This window comes from Rhipicephalus sanguineus, chromosome 1 (genome assembly GCF_013339695.2).
Source record: "Rhipicephalus sanguineus isolate Rsan-2018 chromosome 1, BIME_Rsan_1.4, whole genome shotgun sequence".
Taxonomy (NCBI): Eukaryota; Metazoa; Arthropoda; class Arachnida; order Ixodida; family Ixodidae; genus Rhipicephalus; species Rhipicephalus sanguineus.
The window spans coordinates 161101399-161122884 of record NC_051176.1 but is presented as its reverse complement, the minus strand read 5'-3'; the positions used below and the strand labels follow the sequence as shown (position 1 = coordinate 161122884).

General features: G+C 47.2%; 1 protein-coding gene and 1 long non-coding RNA gene across 4 annotated transcripts in view; one reads left to right on the top strand and one right to left on the bottom strand.

Moving 5' to 3' along the window:
* Window positions 1–21486, bottom strand: part of LOC119401386 (protein transport protein Sec24A) — a 651765-nt gene that overhangs the window by 584671 nt on the left and 45608 nt on the right. The gene's annotated exons all lie outside the window — the stretch shown is intronic.
* Window positions 4503–6120, top strand: LOC125759115 (uncharacterized). Of its 3 annotated transcripts, none has more exons than XR_007416698.1 (3): window positions 4503–4573; window positions 5128–5201; window positions 5926–6120. It is a non-coding gene; the product is annotated as an uncharacterized LOC125759115 (long non-coding RNA). The 3 variants fall into 3 exon arrangements; XR_007416699.1 differs by lacking the exon at window positions 5926–6120 and adding an exon at window positions 5800–5854; XR_007416700.1 differs by lacking the exon at window positions 5926–6120 and adding an exon at window positions 5338–5392.

The window sequence follows — 21486 nt, the reverse complement described above, 5'->3', positions numbered from 1 at the left end:
GGCCGATTCACCGATCGAGCATCTGCGTATCGGCATGGCTTGGTATCTGCTTACCAGGTGCCAGGCCTCATGGTTCTACCGAGAGCGCTCTAAGTGAATGCGAGTTATGCTTTGTAATATTTTCGTTGGAGCATTCGTGTTTCGCTGCAGGTGGCAACGAAGTTTCATTTGTTCAGAGTAGTGTGGTAATACTGAAATTTGACATTAGCACAAAAAGCCTTCAAGAGTAATAACAATTCGTCGGGTTTTACGTGCCAGAACCACAATATGAATATGAGGAACGCGCTTCAGTATAGTAACGGAGAACGGGCCAACAAATAAGCAGCAGATAGTTACTCTCGCAGAGAAAGAAATCTGATGATGAGAGCAGTGTTTTAATAATACCCTGTTATTCTTTCATTTATTTGCTCCTGCAAAGAATTTGGAGCGCTTCTTTCAGCTCGACCGGCTTCCGTCGACACCTAGCATGTTGTCGTCCTATACATCACAAAGCCTACCAAATAAGGTAACTTGAGTGCGATACCGCAACATTTGCGCCAACGACTACAAGGAATGTGTTCAAAGCCTACTGAGTAAGGTAACTTGAGTGCGATACCGTGATGTGTTCACTTCAGTTTTGGTTGAAGGTAGTCGCGTGTTTGCACTCTTCCTGTTTTCGCGGATTCTGCGAGTTCAACAGCTTAGAAATTAGCGCCGTGACTTTTGTCCTGGCGTGGTTTCCTTTATATGGTGCTACATATCTGTTACCAGTGCCGATAAATGTAGCCGCACCGTTGGAAAACATTGAAACAATCTAACCGCAGGTTCAGTGCCGTCGACCAGTCGTCTTAGTCAGGCTAGTTTGTTCTTTATGGCAGAACATAATCATTTTGCGCCGAATCAACTAACCCTTTAGTGTAAAGAAAATTGTCTATTCTGTGGAATACACTGGGAATAGATTGAAGTGCATGTAATGCTCTACAAATTAGGTACGATAAGGTGCGTTAGTGCCCCTCTGGTGTTTTTCGTCATGCAGGAAGGTACTGCACACTTCACAAAGTTCAAATTCTTTCATGCAAAGAGCAAAGACTACATGGTCGCCCAGAACTAAACTTCGTAGATGCGTGCCAGATTGTATTCTGGCCGATAAGTTAACGGTGGTTTCTCGGTCCGCGCTCGATACAATTTGCACCGTCACGCGCGCCAACTGGCTGACGCGGGCCAAGGAACAACCGTTAACCTATCGGCCTACCGCTGCAACGGAGCCGGCGTGTCGCGGCCGCAGCTGATTTCGTTCGCTCAAACCACTGCTGAGAGCAGCATGTTCACTGCGCGCGAATGCGCTAGTCATGTGGTTCTTTTTGTATTTCGCGGGCTTTCTTTGCAGCTTGGAAAAAATGGTATACGTGAGACTTTCTTTATAGCAAAAAATTCAATTCGGGTTTCTGAAGACGCTCTCGAACTTTGAAAGTCGCAATTCTTGCCTAAAGTCAACGTTTAGCGATTTAGTTAAATAATCCTAATTAACAAATTAATTACCAAACAAAAAATTGTCTGTAGTGCACAAGATGACTGTCAGCAATTTGCAACTGATTTCATGCGCCTGCATTTTTTATCCCTTGGCTAAAGATAGCTGGGACACCCGGTTTATTGGGACAGAGAGGCGGAGGCATAACCAAGTATGTATTAATCCTAATTACACGTTAACTGCAGATATGGGTAGCTATAGCACACAGTCTCGCGTAGCGGAGCGCATGCATATTCCAAGGTACTTATAGATTCATATGATCAAGATAATGAAGCTAGATATTGCATATTCGCGGATGGGAGAGGATGGCCTGCAGTGGAAGAATAGTCATTGGTGTACAGGAGCAATGACCATTTTCTTCACCAGGTTGCGATCTGTGTCGGGAGCATTGACGAAGTCGACTATACATACGAGGTGCGTCCGAGAAGTATCGAATTTTAGGTCATCAGAAATAAATTTGAGTAGAAGGTACAAAACCCTCATTCCCTTCAATATATCTCCTCTGTAATGGACACACTTCTCCTAGCGCTCCCGTCCTTGTTGGACACACTTCTGGCATGCACCTTTAGGAATGATCAATCGGGTCCTCGCATTCCAAATCTCTTGGCTCGAATCTGATTCGTTCCGGCGGCATTTTCAGCTTGAGAAACGCCAAGCCACACTGGGCCTGTTAGGGAAGTAGGGAGCTTGACGAATCGCATAAATGTTTTCTTGACGAGTTTCTTCTGCTCCATTGCAAGCAGTTTTGGTACCAATTTTTCGGACACTCTCCTCATGCCCAAACCCTTGCGTATACTTTTCCAATGCATAACTCCATCTATCTCGTTCGGAAGTTCGCAAACTGTGGTGTGGCGGTCCTCCTTGACCAAACTCCGCGCTTGCAGTTACATTCTGATTTTGACTTGTTGAGGCTCTGTCTTAACCCGGTTCCCTGTCCACTGATGTGCGGCCACATGTGAAGCGGTTGTACTACTCCTGTGTCCGAGAGGTGCTCATGTCGTCGTCACCGATAGCCTAATGAATCTTACAGATGGTTTCTGCTCGAGTGTAGCCATAATTTCGGCGAGAGTCAATTCAATATCGCTGCTCTTGTTGTTCAGTCTTTTTACAACTTGCTGGAATCCGGATAGCGCTCCTTAAACGTCCTCATTCGTGGGCCGCTTGCCAGGAACTGACGCTTTCCGGGCGCGGAACAAAATTCACGCATGCGCATAGATGTTTCCTCCATATCTCCAGCGAAGGAAGCCTCCGGCACTTTGGTTTACGCGAGAAAGAAGGTTCGATACTCTTTGCAAAGAGAAGGTTTACATTTACACTCTGTTCAACAGATGAGGTGGAATGCTGTCGCAGATATGCGAGAACTTCAGACAACAAAATGTATAACTCCGCAAGTCTCGTGGTCTGTTCGAGTCGAGCACGAGCCTGCACGTGAGGCGTCGCGACCTGCTGCAAATGAAATGCGAGAAACCGAAAACCAAACGCTAAGTGATGCGTAACGATACATCGATATTCGTATAACGGAGTTTATTTCTAATGCTCAAAACACGTTCACGCATTACTCAGCCTAAGAAAGAATCTAATTCCGAGTGGTAAAAACGTTAAATTATTTGTTGTTACGAACGCGCTTACTGCAAGAGGTCTCGCTAACCCCCACAGTGTTGCACCTGTTGTTTGAAACGGAGTCCAGCATATATGATAACGCAACTCATTTTATCAACGTTAGCTGCGATAATCCTGACGTTTCGTTTAAATTGTGGAACTGAGTTCTGGTGTTAAGATTTTGTCGAGGGGGGCACCAAGATGACTGTTACTGGGTAAACAAAATTACTTTTCGGTGATCGTATAGGCGCGTACCCTTATGAAGGAGTAGCTAACAGTCGGCGATCTGTTCTTTTCTTTTTGCCTCCAGTCCTGAAACCTGTCTTCGTGCGAGACATGTGTGGCACTCTTTCTTTTTTTTTTCTAAAATAGCCAGGTCCATCGAGAAACTCATTTTTTTGCTGCTGCAAATCTGGTTGGGGCTGCTCCAACATATTTTGCCAGGGCGCTCATGTCACCAAATTACCTCACATATACGTATAATGCGGCTAAAATCTATATAGCGTGAGTATGAAAGGCGTGAGTATGAAAGTGAGTGAGTGTCTATGAGTGCGAGTAGGCGTGAGTATGAACGTGAGTGACTGCCTATGAGTGTGAGTAGGCGTGAGTATGAAAGTGAGTGAGTGCCAATAAGTGTGAGTAGGCGTGAGTATGAACGTGAGTGAGCACCTATGAGTGTGAGTAGGTGTGAGTATGAACGTTAGTGAGTGCCTATGAGTGAGTAAGCGTGAGTATGAAAGTGAGTGAGTGCCTATAAATGTGAGTAGGCGTGAGTATGAACGTGAGTGAGTGTCTATGAGTGTGAGTAGGCGTCATTATGAGCGTGAGTGAGTGCCTATGAGTGTGAGTAGGCGTGAGTATGAACGTGAGTGAGTGCCTATAAGTGTGAGTAGGCGTGAGTATGAACGTGAGTGAGTGGCTGTGAGTGTTAGTAGGTGTGAGTATGAACGTGAGTGACTGCCTATGAGTGTGGGTAGGCGTGAGTATGAAAGTGAGTGAGTGCCAATAAGTGTGAGTAGGCGTGAGTATGAACGTGAGTGAGCACCTATGAGTGTGAGTAGGTGTGAGTATGAACGTTAGTGAGTGCCTATGAGTGAGTAAGCGTGAGTATGAAAGTGAGTGAGTGCCAATAAGTGTGAGTAGGCGTGAGTATGAACGTGAGTGAGCACCTATGAGTGTGAGTAGGTGTGAGTATGAACGTTAGTGAGTGCCTATGAGTGAGTAAGCGTGAGTATGAAAGTGAGTGAGTGCCTATAAATGTGAGTAGGCGTGAGTATGAACGTGAGTGAGTGTCTATGAGTGTGAGTAGGCGTCATTATGAGCGTGAGTGAGTGCCTATGAGTGTGAGTAGGCGTGAGTATGAACGTGAGTGAGTGCCTATAAGTGTGAGTAGGCGTGAGTATGAACGTGAGTGAGTGGCTGTGAGTGTTAGTAGGTGTGAGTATGAACGTGAGTGAGTGCCTATGAGTGTGAGTAGGCGTGAGTATGAACGTGAGTGAGTGCCTATGAGTGTGAGTAGGCGTGAGTATGAACGTGAGTGAGTGCCTATGAGTGTGAGTAGGCGTGAGTATGAACGTGCGTGAGTGCCTATGAGTGTGAGTAGGCGTGAGTATGAACGCGAGTAAGTGACTATGAGTGTGAGTAGGCGTGAGTATGAACGTGAGTGAGTGGCTGTGAGTGTTAGTAGGTGTGAGTATGAATGTGAGTGAGTGCCTATGAGTGTGAGTAGGCGTGAGTATGAACGTGAGTGAGTGCCTATGAGTGTGAGTAGGCGTGAGTATGAACGTGAGTGAGTGCCTATGAGTGTGAGTAGGCATGAGTATGAACGTGCGTGAGTGCCTATGAGTGTGAGTAGGCGTGAGTATGAACGCGAGTAAGTGACTATGAGTGTGAGTAGGCGTGAGTATGAACGTGAGTGAGTGGCTGTGAGTGTTAGTAGGTGTGAGTATGAACGTGCGTGAGTGCCTATGAGTGTGAGTAGGCGTGAGTATGAACGTGAGTGAGTGCCTGAGTGTGAGTAGGCGTGAGTATGAACGTGAGTGAGTGGCTGTGAGTGTTAGTAGGTGTGAGTATGAACGTGAGTGAGTGCCTATGAGTGTGAGTAGGCGTGAGTATGAACGTGAGTGAGTGCCTATGAGTGTGAGTAGGCGTGAGTATGAACGTGAGTGAGTGCCTATGAGTGTGAGTAGGCGTGAGTATGAACGTGCGTGAGTGCCTATGAGTGTGAGTAGGCGTGAGTATGAACGTGAGTGAGTGGCTGTGAGTGTTAGTAGGTGTGAGTATGAACGTGAGTGAGTGGCTGTGAGTGTTAGTAGGCGTGAGTATGAACGTGAGTGAGTGCCTATGAGTGTGAGTAGGCGTGAGTATGAACGTGAGTGAGTGCCTATGAGTGTGAGTAGGCGTGAGTATGAACGTGCGTGAGTGCCTATGAGTGTGAGTAGGCGTGAGTATGAACGCGAGTAAGTGACTATGAGTGTGAGTAGGCGTGAGTATGAACGTGAGTGAGTGGCTGTGAGTGTTAGTAGATGTGAGTATGAACGTGAGTGAGTGCCTATGAGTGTGAGTAGGCGTGAGTATGAACGTGAGTGAGTGCCTATGAGTGTGAGTAGGCGTGAGTATGAACGTGCGTGAGTGCCTATGAGTGTGAGTAGGCGTGAGTATGAACGCGAGTAAGTGACTATGAGTGTGAGTAGGCGTGAGTATGAACGTGAGTGAGTGGCTGTGAGTGTTAGTAGGTGTGAGTATGAACGTGCGTGAGTGCCTATGAGTGTGAGTAGGCGTGAGTATGAACGTGAGTGAGTGCCTATGAGTGTGAGTAGGCGTGAGTATGAACGTGAGTGAGTGGCTGTGAGTGTTAGTAGGTGTGAGTATGAACGTGAGTGAGTGCCTATGAGTGTGAGTAGGCGTGAGTATGAACGTGAGTGAGTGCCTATGAGTGTGAGTAGGCGTGAGTATGAACGTGAGTGCCTATGAGTGTGAGTAGGCGTGAGTATGAACGTGCGTGAGTGCCTATGAGTGTGAGTAGGCGTGAGTATGAACGCGAGTAAGTGACTATGAGTGTGAGTAGGCGTGAGTATGAACGTGAGTGTGTGCGAAGGCGGAAAAAAATTGGGGTGAGTGAGTATGAGTGAGTATTCTATTACAGTGCCGACCTATGGGAGAAACACACACAATGTATTGCAGTGAAGCATACTTCATCGTGAAAAAAGGTAAGACGTGTAGAGACATACCGAAGAGAAGAGAATCAGATAACATAAACGCAGACAGTGTTGTCTGACTAATTTCTCTATTGTCCGTGTCTGCACACCTTACCTTCATTTTTGATGAATCAAACCAACTACCTCAGCTTCCCGCGGTTCTGAAGCATAGCCCTCTTGTAGTGAACCTTACTTATGTCCTTGTTTCGCCCCCCCCCCCCTTGTGCAACCTGTATTGAAGACCATAACAGGGCTTAGTACACGTTTGCGTACTGACTCCGGTCACAGTGCCAACACCGACACCTGTAACGTATTATTCGTGCAGCTTTCAAAAGCTCTGTCTCGTCACCGTAATGACGGCTTTTCCTCATTGGTTTCTCCTCGAAAATGGCGTGCTGGTGTCATTGCCCGATGCTCTAAACGCTCCTGGCGTCCAGTGTTCGAGAAGGAACTGGCAAGGAAACACCGTGTCATGGTGGAAGCCGGTGACACAACTGTGTGTTATGACGGAGACCGATTGACGGAATGGCCCCGTTATAGATTGATATCCATGGAGCGTGCGCAAGGTTTGCGAAACCAGGTCGCAAATAGGCGCAGCCTCGTCAGAAAAAAAAAAAAATGGCCCACGATCCCGGGCGTGTAAAGCTGGATGTCCAGCGAAGCTGTTAAAGACCACACCTACAACTTCTGAGGGAAGTACGCTATGTGTTATGCACTTTTCGCATCAAACGGTGAATGCTTTTTTTTTCTATGCGGACAACGTCGCGAAAAATCCCGACCATCTAGAGGCTAATATCTTCGCTGTAAAACACCCCGGAGGCCCGTTGCAGCACACGTATCAGATGTCTCGGTACTCGTATTGGGATTGGAGAGGGCGCACGGGCATAAGTTGGGAAGACGTACACGGCCAGGACCACATAGACTTGGTGATTATGACTAGGCACAGTGACAGTTCCGCTGTTTAAATCTAGGTACACTTCACTGTACAACGAATAAGCTCCAACGCTATGTCAGAGCCGCTGATACACTTCACTGTACAACGAATAAGCTCCACCGCTATGTCACAGCCGCTGAATGCGAAAGCCGGCTGTACAGTATGTATGCTTCACCGCATAACTGTGTTTTATTGCAGCGAAGCTGACCTTACAACCTAATCTGCAACGTTGAGCGGTTCCCTCTTGCGTGGAAAAAAAAAAAAAAAACAGAGAGCGGAATTTTTTGAAAATAAATTAACTTCTGCTGTTTGGTTAGCCGAGACTGCGTTGTAATTGCCAACGAGTATCATAGCCTTCGTCTTTTATAGCGTATGTATTCTCCTGGGCCACAAGTGACCAAACCATGCGTGAGTGTACCTCCTCGAGTTGGAAAGAGCGGTGGACAGGCATAGGTCGGCAAACTCACTCATGAGTCGACGCACTCAGGCGCAGATCGGGCCGTGAGTCTGAGTCTAAGTGAGTCCAGGTGAGTAATATATTGGTGAGTTATAGTATGAATGAGTCCGGTTGAGAAACATTTTAGTCAGTGTGAGTCCGAGTGAGTCCGCTTGAGGTGAATGTCGGTGAGTGAGTCCGAGCGAGCCCTAAGCTCAAAATACATGTCTGGAGTGAATCGGATGAACTCTACTTTTCTTGCCAACTTATGGCCCTATCTATTCATCTTCAGCATTGCATAATATGAGCCTTATATCGGCTCACGTTTATACCCACGTCTACTCACACATACTTCAACGCCTTAGCGTTCATACGCCACCTTAATATTTATTGATCAGAGGCGTGAGTGAGGGGAGGGGGGGGGCTGCCTTGACCTCCTCCCGCAAATTCTTTCGCGAAAAGTTCTTGATAAAACTATCTCGTGTGATTCGCGTCTTTCATAAAAAATGTTTTTACTGGATTGCTACAACTGACAACTCGTACTTGAAGGTACGAGATCAAAAGGCGAGCGCCGATTGTGAGAGTTATTGGCACTGACGCCATGATCGAAAAAGCTCATTTTACGCTTTCGCGCTCATGGCTCATGAGTCGACTCACTCATGCGCACTATGACTCAGGTCGAGCCGTGAGTCTGAATCTGAGATAGTCTGGTTGAGTTTGAGTCGTGAGTTTGAGCCCTAGTGAGTCCTATTAAAAAAAAAGTTTAGTGAGTCTGAGTCCGCGTGAGCACTAATAACAAATTATATTTCTTGAATGCGTCTGGGTGAGGTCCAATTTCACTGCCGACCTGTGGTGATGAGTGTTCCAACTTTCTGTACCACGACCTGGCATACCGCATTTACTCGCATTCTACCAGCGGTGATTAGCATTGGATAATTTCGGCTAACGTTGCCATCTGTTAACTAAGTTTAATTACAAGTAATGTTTACGCATTGTCTGACAGTTTCCCAGTTGCGAGCTGATGCCAAATTTTGTTGCCTCCTTGGTTACTTTCCCATCGTATGTAGCATCCACAGAATTTGCTTTTACACACATAACTCAATTTCGAAAGCGAACTTAAAGCACTTTTATTGAAGCGTTTTTTTTTCTCGTTTCGAGTAAGCATAAATTTCTGATGTCTATTTAAAGGACATAAAACGCAACAATGGCAGATTTAGCAGGGGGAGCAGCTGGATGCTGCTGTCACCGGGTAACTGTAGACGTTACTTGGCAGTATATTGGTCTATTGAATTAAAGTTTAAAGCTTACAGGCGCCTTAAAACACGCTATCCCTGGACTGTTTTCCGCCAGGCGCGTGGCCGAACTCATGCACATTTTGATTTAACGTGGCGCCATCTTGGTTATAAATAGAACACGCTGGGATATTCTTGCCCTTTAACTCCACAGATGGCGCACAGCGCGTGCAACCGGATGGCATGGTGTAGCAGCCGCGTTTTAGCGCAGACTTTAGCGTTGAATGAATGGAAAAATTGGGCGATGCACGGTATATGTGCCGATACCGTTTTTCCTTTCTATTGACAGTTACTTTGTTATCCCGTGCAGTGAAAACGTAGTAAATGCCCATCTAAATACTGTTTTTCCCTCACGTAACTTCAACTAAAACGCATCTAAACAAGTTTTGTTCATGATGAGGCAAATTTTTCACCAACGGCGCATTGTCGGTTGGTGTAATAAGTTACTAAGGAGGCCCCTTTTTACTGGCGAGCTTGGTTCGATCGTTAAGGTATGCCAATTGTTTAATCTGCTCTAGAGGAGAAAGTTGTGGGCGCGTTCATAAAGGATCAGCAATCTCCTCTCTATAAAGTCGTCTCTTATATGTGGCGCTTATTTTGACAGAACCCTGCAGGAAACCCCCGAGAAGATGACAAAATGACGTCACCACTCATTCTCGCGCCTGGCGTGCATAGCTCTCAACACAGGCGCCCACATATCCTATGGATGACTGTCCCACACGTGTTCAAAAAGCCTTAGCATTTGTGATCAGTTTGTACGCGCCCAAAGCAGTAAAATGACAACATTGCGGCATTTTTATTTTGCCGTTAATATCGGGATATTTTTGCAGTTGCTATTCCTCTGATTGCAACAGAACTCAAGTTCGTCCAATGGAGGATAGCGGAGTCTAGTTTTGGTTTCAGGGAGTGTTACGTTCCTGTAATGGCTGCCTAGGTAAAAAGAACGTCGGAATAAGATGTAATAGACGTGGATATTAATTTAACTCACGCCAGGCCCGAGAGATTTTCCACTTCGGGAGTAATTTATTGCTAGCTAACCATGAATGCGCTGCAAAGCATTGCATAGTTAACATGCATTGATGAAGCGGTGGCCGGCCGCTTCATCGGACACATTATGCGGCAATTTTGCTATTTACATGCTGCAATAGAATATCATCGCTTCAGTTAGATAATGAGGTATGCCCCACTGTTCAAGAATATTCGAAACGTAGCAGGCAACGCCGAATTCGCTGTCATTGCTACACATTTTTAGAGCTTTTGGATGTGCACCTTACATGTAGACACCCTAACTATTTAGGAGGACGCTATCTAGCTCAACAACAACAACAACAACAACAACAACAACAACAAAAAAAAAAGCAGGGTAAAGGAGTTCGACACGGACCGATGTTATTTGGTGCAGCTCGAACATAAAAAAAATGTTTTTGAATGGTTAAGATACATTGACTGTTCTTTATATGGGATATAAAAATTGCCTTGTACTGAATATAACTTTTTTATATTTCATATAAAAGCTCGTACCTCTTTCTTTCTGTTTATCAAGCGAGGGACAGCCGTTGGCTTGTCTTCCGGCACGCGTGTCGAATGAGTTGAGCTCCTTTTGTTTTGGTGTTTTTGTTAGTTGTTCAGAGAGTATAAAAGCAGTTCACAGACGTCGCATAGAAGGCGGTTCGAAATTGACTCCCCCCTCCATCCTATATGCTGTCACTTCTAACTATGCAGTTTTAGAATTGGGTGCGCAAAACTTTGCGCTAGCGTAGTCGCCACTGCGCATGCGTTATACGCTACGTACGCAACGAACGCTGCCTTTGCGTACCCTGTTGTAAAAGTGGCTACTGCGCATGCGTCGCACGCCATCATTTTGCGTACTCACGTTAAGATGTCGTAAATAGCATATGTGCCTAACGAACGCTATCTCTGCGTACCATATTCTTAAACTGCCTATTACGTGGCCCACGTAGCTTAAGCTAACGTATAATTTGAAACTACCTCATCGAGCGGATAAGAGAAAACATAGTCATTTTATTGAAATTAGTTTAACAAATATGAATACAGTTTCTGCGCATGTTCCTTTGAACGTGAACGGGAACCATGGCCTGCGTTTACGTTTGAACAGCTTTATCATGCATGCTGAAGAAATTCCGCAGTCACGTACTGCTGAAACATGTCGCACATGCAATCGGTGATACAACGTTCGGAACACGCTTTTTCATTTGTCATGGTCCTCAAATACTCAACGCAAATGCAATAAAAATGAACCTACCTTCAAAAACGACAGAAGCCAGTGGTTTACAGAATCCGCAAATCCAAAGAAAACTAATCGCACATCAACGTAACCACGTCCGTCCATCGAGCATAGAAGAAAGGAAGTTGCGAGAGCGTCCCGCGTGTAACCTGATGAGTGCATTTGTCCGCAGGGAATTTGACGGGACTAGGCCTAACCGTCACTCAGCGTAACAGTCGCTCCACAGAGACATATATACTTTCATTCGGGTCCACAAGTTTAACACGCAGCGAAGTTCAGGGTTTGTTCGAAAAGTAATGTCAGTGAGTCGATTAAAAAAGATGTACTGATCAGATCAGTATAATACTATTAAAGGTTTCAATATAGGCTCCTCCTGCGACGATACATCGCTTCCAGTGACACTTCCAGGCATCGAAGGCGTCACGGTAAGTCTCCTACGGAATGTCCTCTAAAGCCTTGGTGCAAGCCTCTTTGATTTTGTCAACTGCCCCGAAATGATGTCCTTTCATGGGAGTTTTCAAGCGCGGAAACAAAACGTAGTCTGGAGGAGCCATGTCCGTACTGTAAGGCAGCTGGGGAACCCTTGGCACCTTTGAATAGACAAGGAGGCGGGTCGAGACGAAGGCGGTGTGGACTGGCGCGTTGCCATCGGTGATGGTCGTTGACGGCCGTCCAGCGCGGGCTTCACCGCTGACCTCTTTAAGACCTTCTAAAAAGGCCCTGTGCCGCCGGTACACTTGACGTTAGGACTAACAATTACCGCCAAAGGTCTTTATCATAGAAAAAAAGCCGGCAGATCCCACGCATTGTGGGAATCGATGTAATGCGAAGCAGCCAGCAAGGAGCTGCATACATCGTCTTGTATGTCATTGAGGAAAATGCGTGTCATGGTTTTCATGTTAACTCCTATTGTTTATGTTCGTCACACAGTAACGTCGCGCAATACCAACTTCGGGGTAGATCAAGCTAGCGAAACGGCCGCCAGCGCCCCATGAGCGTGGCACGTAAGTCATGCTGTACATGACATGCCTGTCAAGATTTTCATGTTAACTCGTGTTATTTATGTTCATTACACAATCGCCTCGCAAGATACCAATTTTGGTGTATATCAAGCTAGCGAAACGGCCGCCAGCGCACCGTTAGCGTTTCACGTAAGTCATGCTGTACATGACATGCGTGTCATAATTTTCGTGTTAACTCGTGGTATTTATGTTCGTCACACAGTCACGTCCGAAGATACCAATTTCGGGGTAGATCAAGCTAGCGAAACGGCCGCCAGCGCCCCATGAGCGTGGCACGTTAGTCATGCTGTACATGACATGCGTGTCATGATTTTCATGTTAACTCGTGTTATTTATGTTCATTACACAATTACGTCGCAAGATACCAATTTCGGGGTAGATCAAGCTAGCGAAACGGCCGCCAGCGCACCGTTAGCGTTTCACGTAAGTCATGCTGTACATGACATGCGTGTCATAATTTTCGTGTTAACTCGTGGTATTTATATGTTCGTCACACAGTCACGTCCGAAGATATCAATTTCGGGGTAGATCAAGCTAGCGAAACGGCCGCCAGCGCACCATGAGCGTGGCACGTAAGTCATGCTGTACATGACATGCGTGTCATGATTTTCATGTTAACTCCTGTTATTTATGTTCATTACACAATCACCTCGCAAGATACCAATTTTGGTGTATATCAAGCTAGCGAAACGGCCGCCAACGCACCATGAGCGTGGCACGTAAGTCATGCTGTACATGACATGCGTGTCATGATTTTCATGTTAACTTGTCTTATTTATGTTCGTTACACAGTCACGTCGCAAGATACCAATTTTGGTGTATATAAAGCTAGCTAAACGGCCGCCAGCGCACCATGAGCGGGGATGTAAATCATGCTGTACATGACATGCGTGTCATGATTTTCATGTTATGACTTGTCATTGATGTTTGTCATACAGTCCTGTTACGCCATACCAATTTTAGTGTACATTCGATTAACCAAGCGACCAGGAGAGCACAAAGTCGTAGGCGGCTAGATAGATAGATAGATAGATAGATAGATAGATAGATAGATAGATAGATAGATAGATAGATAGATAGATAGATAGATAGATAGATACGCTCAAAGTCGCAGAAGTTCGCTAAGAAATGCTTCGCATTTAAAAGTATACACTTGTCGACTTTCGACTTGTCGACTTTCACACAAAACTTGATGGCAATCCTTTGTTCCAACGAGCGTCGCATTGTGGCTTGCACGGGAAATGAAAACGAGTTTCACGGAAAAGTCTCTCCTCACTCTCCAGATGGTAGTATTGGCCTCGAGGCCCACCACTGGAAACGCCGGCGCCACCGTCGGCGTGACGTGCTTGGCAGGATCACGTGGTCTCAGCGGCCGCGTCGGCTGCTTGTGGCGCACTGCCGCGTGCTTTGAAAACGAGTTTCAAGTCCCACATGCGATGCTGTCTGTTCAAATTCGGAAGTTTTCTCTCATTTTCTACTCAATTGAAACCATTGTAATAGAGTGGCTGCCTCCGAAGGCGACGAACATGGGGCTCTACCGCTCGGTGCCGCAGTGCCGCGCTTACGCAAAGGAGCCCAGTGTCAGCCTGCACTGGTAACCGCGGGACAAGAAACAGCGTGAAGCATGGGTTGTAAAGCTAAGAACCGACAAGTAGCCATCCGCTACGAGTCTTGTGTGCAACAAGCACTTCCGCGACGAAGACTTTTCTTACTGCTTCGGGCCTGCGATGTTCGGTGAGTAGCAGACAGCGCGCACTGAGACGATGGCTCGCGCGCGCTTCCCGCCGGCAAATGATGCTTATCTGCCACAGGATGGTAAAAGCGCTACCTTTTACCACGTGCGATGCCATCCCAGAACCCTCCAATGCGACCTCTTGATCGTCGGCCCCGTGCTCAGCGTCCACAAAATCGGCTGCAGATGCGCAAGTCATTGTTTAGATACGTTAAATTAAAAAACGCACAGAATCCCTTATGCATTCGTTAAAGATGACTAGAAGGCGAAAGCCATCTTCTTCTTGTCAGTCGATGTACTGATTCTCCCGCGCCCCCCTCCAAAAGCGTTCTGCGCCTAACGCGGTTTTGCACGGCCTCCGTGACCGATCACGGAGGCAATGCAAAGCGACCATGACGTGTGAATACGTCATCATGTGACGTCACATTATGTGACGTCATAATGACGCTACATATTTTGGCGATGTGACGTCATGATGACGTCATATGGTGACACCATCACGTGACGATTATATTTTGCATCACTCGTGTTGACGCCGACGACGCGGGACGCCGACGGGCAACCTTCCTATTTGATGAGGCATGCATTGCTTCATAAGCTACATAAATTTTGCATTGCCTCCGTGATCGGCCCACCGGCCAACCCCATGTATTTTCTTGGAGCCTCATTTATTTACGTGGGAAAGATGCCACCCTGTTGGCGTTAGACACGACACTGCTGCCAAAATTGCTGGGGTAAATGCCAAATAATTACTATCCTGTTTTGCGGCTGTTGGTTGCTGCAATAACTTCTATTTTATTCACCACTATTTCAAGTTCATGTGGGTCCTAGTTCACAGCCGACGTTTGCAGAACAAGTCCACAAACGTTACTGTATTTTCTTTCTTTTCCTAGGCGTCGCATGCTACTACATGCTCGGTCTCGTAGACTGGTTCTTCTTCCACCAGCAAACTCGAAGTGGTGAAGCTTTGGTCTATGAATATGTTGATGACAGAGAGCGGCAAGTTCACTGGAATGCAAACGGAACGATAATTAAGGAGCACTAAAAAAAGGCGTCGCATTTGCTCACGTTTTGTGTGAGCACCAAACGAAACGAATGCGCGGAGTAAAGAAACATAAGCAGCGGCATTTGCCCGCTGAGAAGACCGATCAATACGCAGTGCGAGACAACTTGTCAAGTGACATTGAAACGTACCCGAATTTAGACCAAAAAAGAAAAAAAAAAACACTGAATCGTCGGGACGGCAGATCACAAAGTTGCCATGCGCACCGAAGCCGCAGTTGTAAGGAAATTGTTTTTGAACTGCTCTGATAGCGTCCGCGCAACAGTAGTTGTTTGTTTACTCACAAATTCTCATATTTTGCGGCCTAAAGTTCACAGCGCGGTGCCAAAATGCGCTCGTAGCAAAAGCGAAACCATCAGTACGAACATACATGCAGACGCTCATACATGCAGAGGCACCGTCAGTCGTCGCGAACCCGTGCGATCGCTGGCTTGGGGCTTCTTTCTGTTATGCTCCGTTTGGTTATACAGGCAGTCTACTCTAACGAGATATTTCACATAGTTTGCACTCAGCGAGTGACTACCTTTCACGCAAGAAGCCGGTTCAGGGGTCTCCAAACGCGGTGACAGAGTGACGCGGGTGCTCGGTTTTCTGCAAAGAGACAGCGACTGTAGACTATTTTGTGCTTTCAGTTCGTCGAAAATGATTATTTTGACATTAAAGAACCCAGTTCCTTTCGAAAGTACTTACAGAAATGCCCTGGAGGGCTTCCGCGAGGTGTTTTTGTAGAGCGCCGACAGCAAAACCTATGGGGAGCGCGCCGGCGGTATCCTGCCTAGCACGCAATCGAGGCGCGTCCGATAGAGGGCGACTCCGTAACTCCTCGAGGCCAATACTACAGTGCGACTGCACGTGCGTAAGCTAACTTACCCCTCCACCAATATCAAGTTGTTCTAGCCTGCTGTGAGGTATAGATGCTTTACAATTTAATCATTGACATTGCTTTTTTCGGACAAACCCTGTATAATGTCTTTACAGCTGCGTTCATAGCCTCCATGAATCACGACACAAGCATGAAACAAAGCAAAATAGGGCATGACCGGCGAGCGCGACCGCAGATGCTAAATCGACGAGCTTTAACTGACATTGCAGAAGCAACAGCCGTGCGGATGGATACAATGTCAGCGCTGAGACTTTTGTGACGAAGTTAGACGGTTATCGCTGCGAGTAAATTGCGTAAAGTTTAATGGCAAACGAACTTTGAAGTCTTCATGATTGCTGATGCAATGTCGACACTAGAGGTGTGCACGGGCTCCTGGTAGACCGAAAGCCCGAGCCCGACCCGGCCCGCGGGCCGGGCTCGGGCGGGCCGACGTATTTCCACCTCGGGCCCGGGCCGGGCTCGGTGCAAAGCCCGACTCAAGCCAGAAATATAGAGAATGAGCGGGAATTGTTTTCCAGCACGCATACGGCGCCTTTTTCGCGACCGCCCTTTACCGCTTTTCCTTTCCATTCGCTACTTTAAACAAAAGGGGAGCAGGTAAAGCACTGCCTCTGTTGCACTCCGACAAACAGAGAAGTAACACCACCTGAGCTAGTGACGGCGCCACGCGACTGTTCGCGTTAGATTTAAGGCCAAATCCAGTATGAGTGAAAATGTACGCGACAGCGCGAGCGACCCGACGTAGATCGCCTTCGGGCAAGCTTACGCTTGCATGGGCATACCCCATACACGTGACGGCTTTGGCGAGCGAACTCTGTTGTTGCTGGCATGAGGCCGTCTACTTGCTTGCTGTTTTTGCACGACAATTTGTAATCTGTATAATAGAGACTGTTCGTCGTGTGTCGTTTGATCACATTTGCTATGCTCAATAAAACGCCAAATTACCGGAAAACGATGTTTTGTTTTCGCAGCGAAGCTTCAAAGAGCCGCGCCGGGCCGGGCCCGGGATTGTGTTTTTGTACGTCGAGCCGGGCCGGGCGGGCTCGCAGCCCTTTGCCGTCGGGCTCGGGCGGGCCTTCGACAAAGTCAGCGGGCCCGGGCCGGGCTCGGGCTCGGAAATACGGCCCGTGCACAGCTCTATAGTCGACACCACATGCCTTTATCATTTTGCGCGTTACGTTCTTTATCGCAATGAGAGATGGCGTGCGCAGACTGGAGTTCAAATTTCAATTCGCAGCTGTTTGTGCATGCCCGTGCATGCATGGACCAAATCGCGCGCGATCTGTTGCTCGGCGAAGAAACGTCTTATAAAGTGCGCCTTCTAAACGTCACAAATAAGTGATATGTATAATACGGCATTTTCTATGACGTTTATAAAACGTCGAAATTGGTTTAGAATCCGTGTTATCCCGTTTATATCTAAAATTGACGTTTTGTAGACCATGTGTGCTACCTGGGTGATGAAGCTTTTTACGCTTTCTGACATGTAAGCGGAGTTTGCAGGAACGTGGTGATTTGTCCCCGCTGTGCAGAGCCACACAATGCGGGATCCTGCCGAGAAACCGCCCTGAAACGTCCCAACTGCCATGGAACGCACGAAGCATCATCAAGAGACTGCCCATTAGTGAAAAAAAAAACATGGCTGATCCATCTGTCATAGGAATCGGTATAACACGAAAGTGACACGTGTCTTCACAGAAGTACTGCTTATTGTGTAGTGATATATGTGAGCTTGTACAATGTCTATTCGTGTTTGGCAGCTATAGCACCGTTTGACGTGGATGCACCATGTTGACAGCATGTCTATATCGCGACGACTAACACCCATGATCATGCTTAAACCGTTGCGCACTGTAGCTGAAGGTGTGAACACATATTTGGACACAGCGAATCGTGAATCCCGCGTAAGGATGATATCAACAAGCTCATAATCAACATTGGCACCCGGTATGCACTTCTTCAAAGCGTCGTCAATTAAGGAGAGAAACGGCACGGTGTGCGCTTTCTAGTAAAGGGTAGCCGACGCCTGTGCTCATGCATACATAACACACACTGCGCTTCAGCAACACGGGAGGTAGAGGTTCGTAGCCTGAGCCGCAAACGCGTGCGTCCCGCTGGCCTCTGTCTCGCAGGCGCTGCTCTCGCTCCACCAAGGCACGACATTCGCCCGTCGAACTCGCGTCCTTTCTGCAACGCATATTGCAGCAGTTTTGTTAGTCGGTGCTCTCGCAATGGAACGAGTCGGCGGCGGAGAAATCCCGTTGTGCACGTGGGAGCTCTCCGATGAGCCGACGCACGCTAATACGAAGCCAAAGGCAAAGAACGTAACTGCGTCAAGGGTGCCTCGGCGACGCCAGCGCGGCCAGTCTACCGCTCTGGTATCGAGACGCTTTAACCATGACCTCCGATATCGCCTGCAATCTCGGAGTAAGCGCTAGTAAGTGTCGAGCGTGAAACATTACTTCTTTTCACATCTCACACATGGCGGCACCGCCCCGCTCCGCCCGCCGCGAAAGAGAATGTGTGAAAGATACAAGGCGCGTTCACGCCGTGTCTAGCATCTCCCGAGTTAGCTTAGTCGGTAGTGCGTCGGGCGCTTGCCGTCGCGGCCGCAACGTCGTGGGTTCGATTCTCAGCGGGGTATCTTTTTCTTGGTGTTTTTCTTTCTCATTCGTTGGCGTCCATTTTATCAACGTCATATCCGTGACGGATGTACTTGGTGGACCCCGGCATAAAACACTTTCGTGTTAAAAGAATGGAGTGTCTTGAAACAGATGGTACGGGATGGCTCAATGCACAAAGAGGCTGCTGATATTGTGAGAAATAGACAACGATGCTCGCGTCGGCTGGCTTCCGATGCCCAATCTGCAGACCGCCAAACTTCTCCTAAGTGACAGTTACCGCCCCTGCCAACACCACCACCGCCCAATGCATCACAGTCGGAGAGCCGAAAGATGCAGAGGCTTTGAAAGTGGCGGAGGATATTGCGTGGCCCTCACTACCACCACTGCGCACTCTTGAAGAGCCGGTGCAATATGTCCCGCAATGTACATCATCATCCACAGATGATTTCCACGACGAAAACCGACAAGTCCTCGCTGTGTTGAGGCCTCTCTTGACCACGATGCGCACTCTCCTCAACGGAATGACAACTCCATCAGCTTAATGCGCACTGCATGTTCTGGATTCTTTGGAGCCAGTCCTTGCAAGCCTTTTTTACCATCTCGGATTCCAGTCTACTTTTAGACAACCGCAGAGGAACCGGTCTACATTTCTCGGTGGGGACTGTCTAACTTTGGGTGGTGAACGCTGACATGTGTGTGCGCGTATGACCGGTCCTCTCTTCCTTCCCTACTTTCTCTATACTTTTCCTCTCCTTCCCCCTCCCCCCCCTGTAGGGTAGCAAACAGGGTACAACCTGGTTAACCTCTCTACCTTTCCCTTGCCTCTCTCTCTCTTTGATTTTCACAGATGCAGATGCTCTATAACTCATGCATTTAATATTCCGTGCCTAATTCATAATATAAAGGTAGAGGTTAGTTAATTGGTCTGTCTTAATCGGTAAGGGCCAGCTCACACACACACACACACACACACACACACACACACACACACACACACACACACACACACACACACACACACACACACACACACACACACACACACACCACACACACACACACACACACACACACACACACACACACACACACACACACACACACACACACACACACACACACACACACACACACACACACACACACACACACACACACACACACACACACACACACACACACACACACACACACACACACACACACCACACACACACACACACACACACACACACACACACACACACACACACACACACACACACACACACACACACACACACACACAAAGATCGGGGTTGGTTTAGGAGAATCGCGAACGCTAGTGCTCTGGTGCAATTGTCCTTGCATACCGAATAAAAACGTTGGCACAAGTCACCTGAAATACCCTGTGGTAAGTTTTAATGTGTTCAATAATATTTAGGCGTAGCATAATATGTAGCGGCTGATGTTTTTTTTTTCTCGCGGAGCCTAATAACTGAGCCAACAGAGACAGCTTCTCTGAATCTACTTAACAAAATATATCCGACGACATAGGAGAATAATTGCCTGCTATGCGAGGGACACCCAACGCCTTACCACGTTACATGGACCTGCCAAAATTCAAAGATAGTACCAATAAGCAACACACTAACACCGGAGCGGTGGGAGGCTGCGCTGTCCTTCTCGAAGCCTGAAGAACAGCTGAAGGTGATTGACAGAGCTCGGAAGATGGCAAAGGACACAGGGGCCCTGTACTGAGGGCTCCAGCTTCGCAGGGAGAATTTCCTTGCCGAAATGAAGTTTTTTAAGTGCGAAACATTTATTAGCAAACCAAAGCCACTTCTATCTATCTATCTATCTATCTATCTATCTATCTATCTATCTATCTATCTATCTATCTATCTATCTATCTATCTATCTATCTATCTATCTATCTATCTATCTATCTATCTATCTATCTATCTATCTATCTATCTATCTATCTATCTATCTATCTATCTATCTATCTATCTATCTATCTATCTATCTATCTATCTATCTAATCTCCAACGTCTGGATGATCTCATGGTCTTCGCCTTAACTTGGTATATATCAAAATTGGCATAGGAGGACATGAGTGTATGGCGAACCCGATTCACAGGTCACTGCGTGAATAACGTGACTTCCGTGTCGCCTACCTGACGAAATCCTTTCTTACAGTCAGGCGGGGCGCATACCCGCATACTGCAGTCCATGGTATGAGGGTATGCGCCCCACGTGATTCACACTCTATATCAACCAAGACTTTGGAAATCTTAACGGGATAGCGTGAAGGAGTCCGTGCTGTAGAAAGTGCCGTGCCGGCGTTGGCGGCGTTGTCGATGGGTGAAATATCCCTAGGGAAGCAAAGAATAAAGACCACGGCTCGAGCTGGAATCCAACCCAGACATTCTGCATGGCATCAGGTATTCTACCACAGAGCCACGCCAGTGCGTCAAAGTTCTACGGAAAAAGACCGTATGCAAGCTTCATTTCGGGGAAACGCCAGTTTAGCTTTGGCTATCCGCTTTTATAACAATGTAATAAACATTACATATGCATACCTATGACGCCGCAATCTATAGTCAAGCTCTAATACGCCGACGACCGTCACTTATGATATGCACATCATCACCCCGTGGCGTGCACTTCGTTGCAACAAAACACGTCTCTGCCCAACGAGAGTGCCCGCGTTACGCCGGGCCATGAGCTACTATTTGCATGCCAGTGTAGTCGGTGTGCCTGGTAAACCCACGATATGCGCACACCTACTCAATTTATACAATGACGTCGATCCACCCCTTAAGGCTTGACTCAAATAAAAAAGTCCCGCTTAGACGGCTACTCGCTGACTGCTTCGCATGAAATCGATTCCCACAATGCGTGAGTTCTGCCCAATTCATTCATTCATTCATTCATTCATTCATTCATTCATTCATTCATTCATTCATT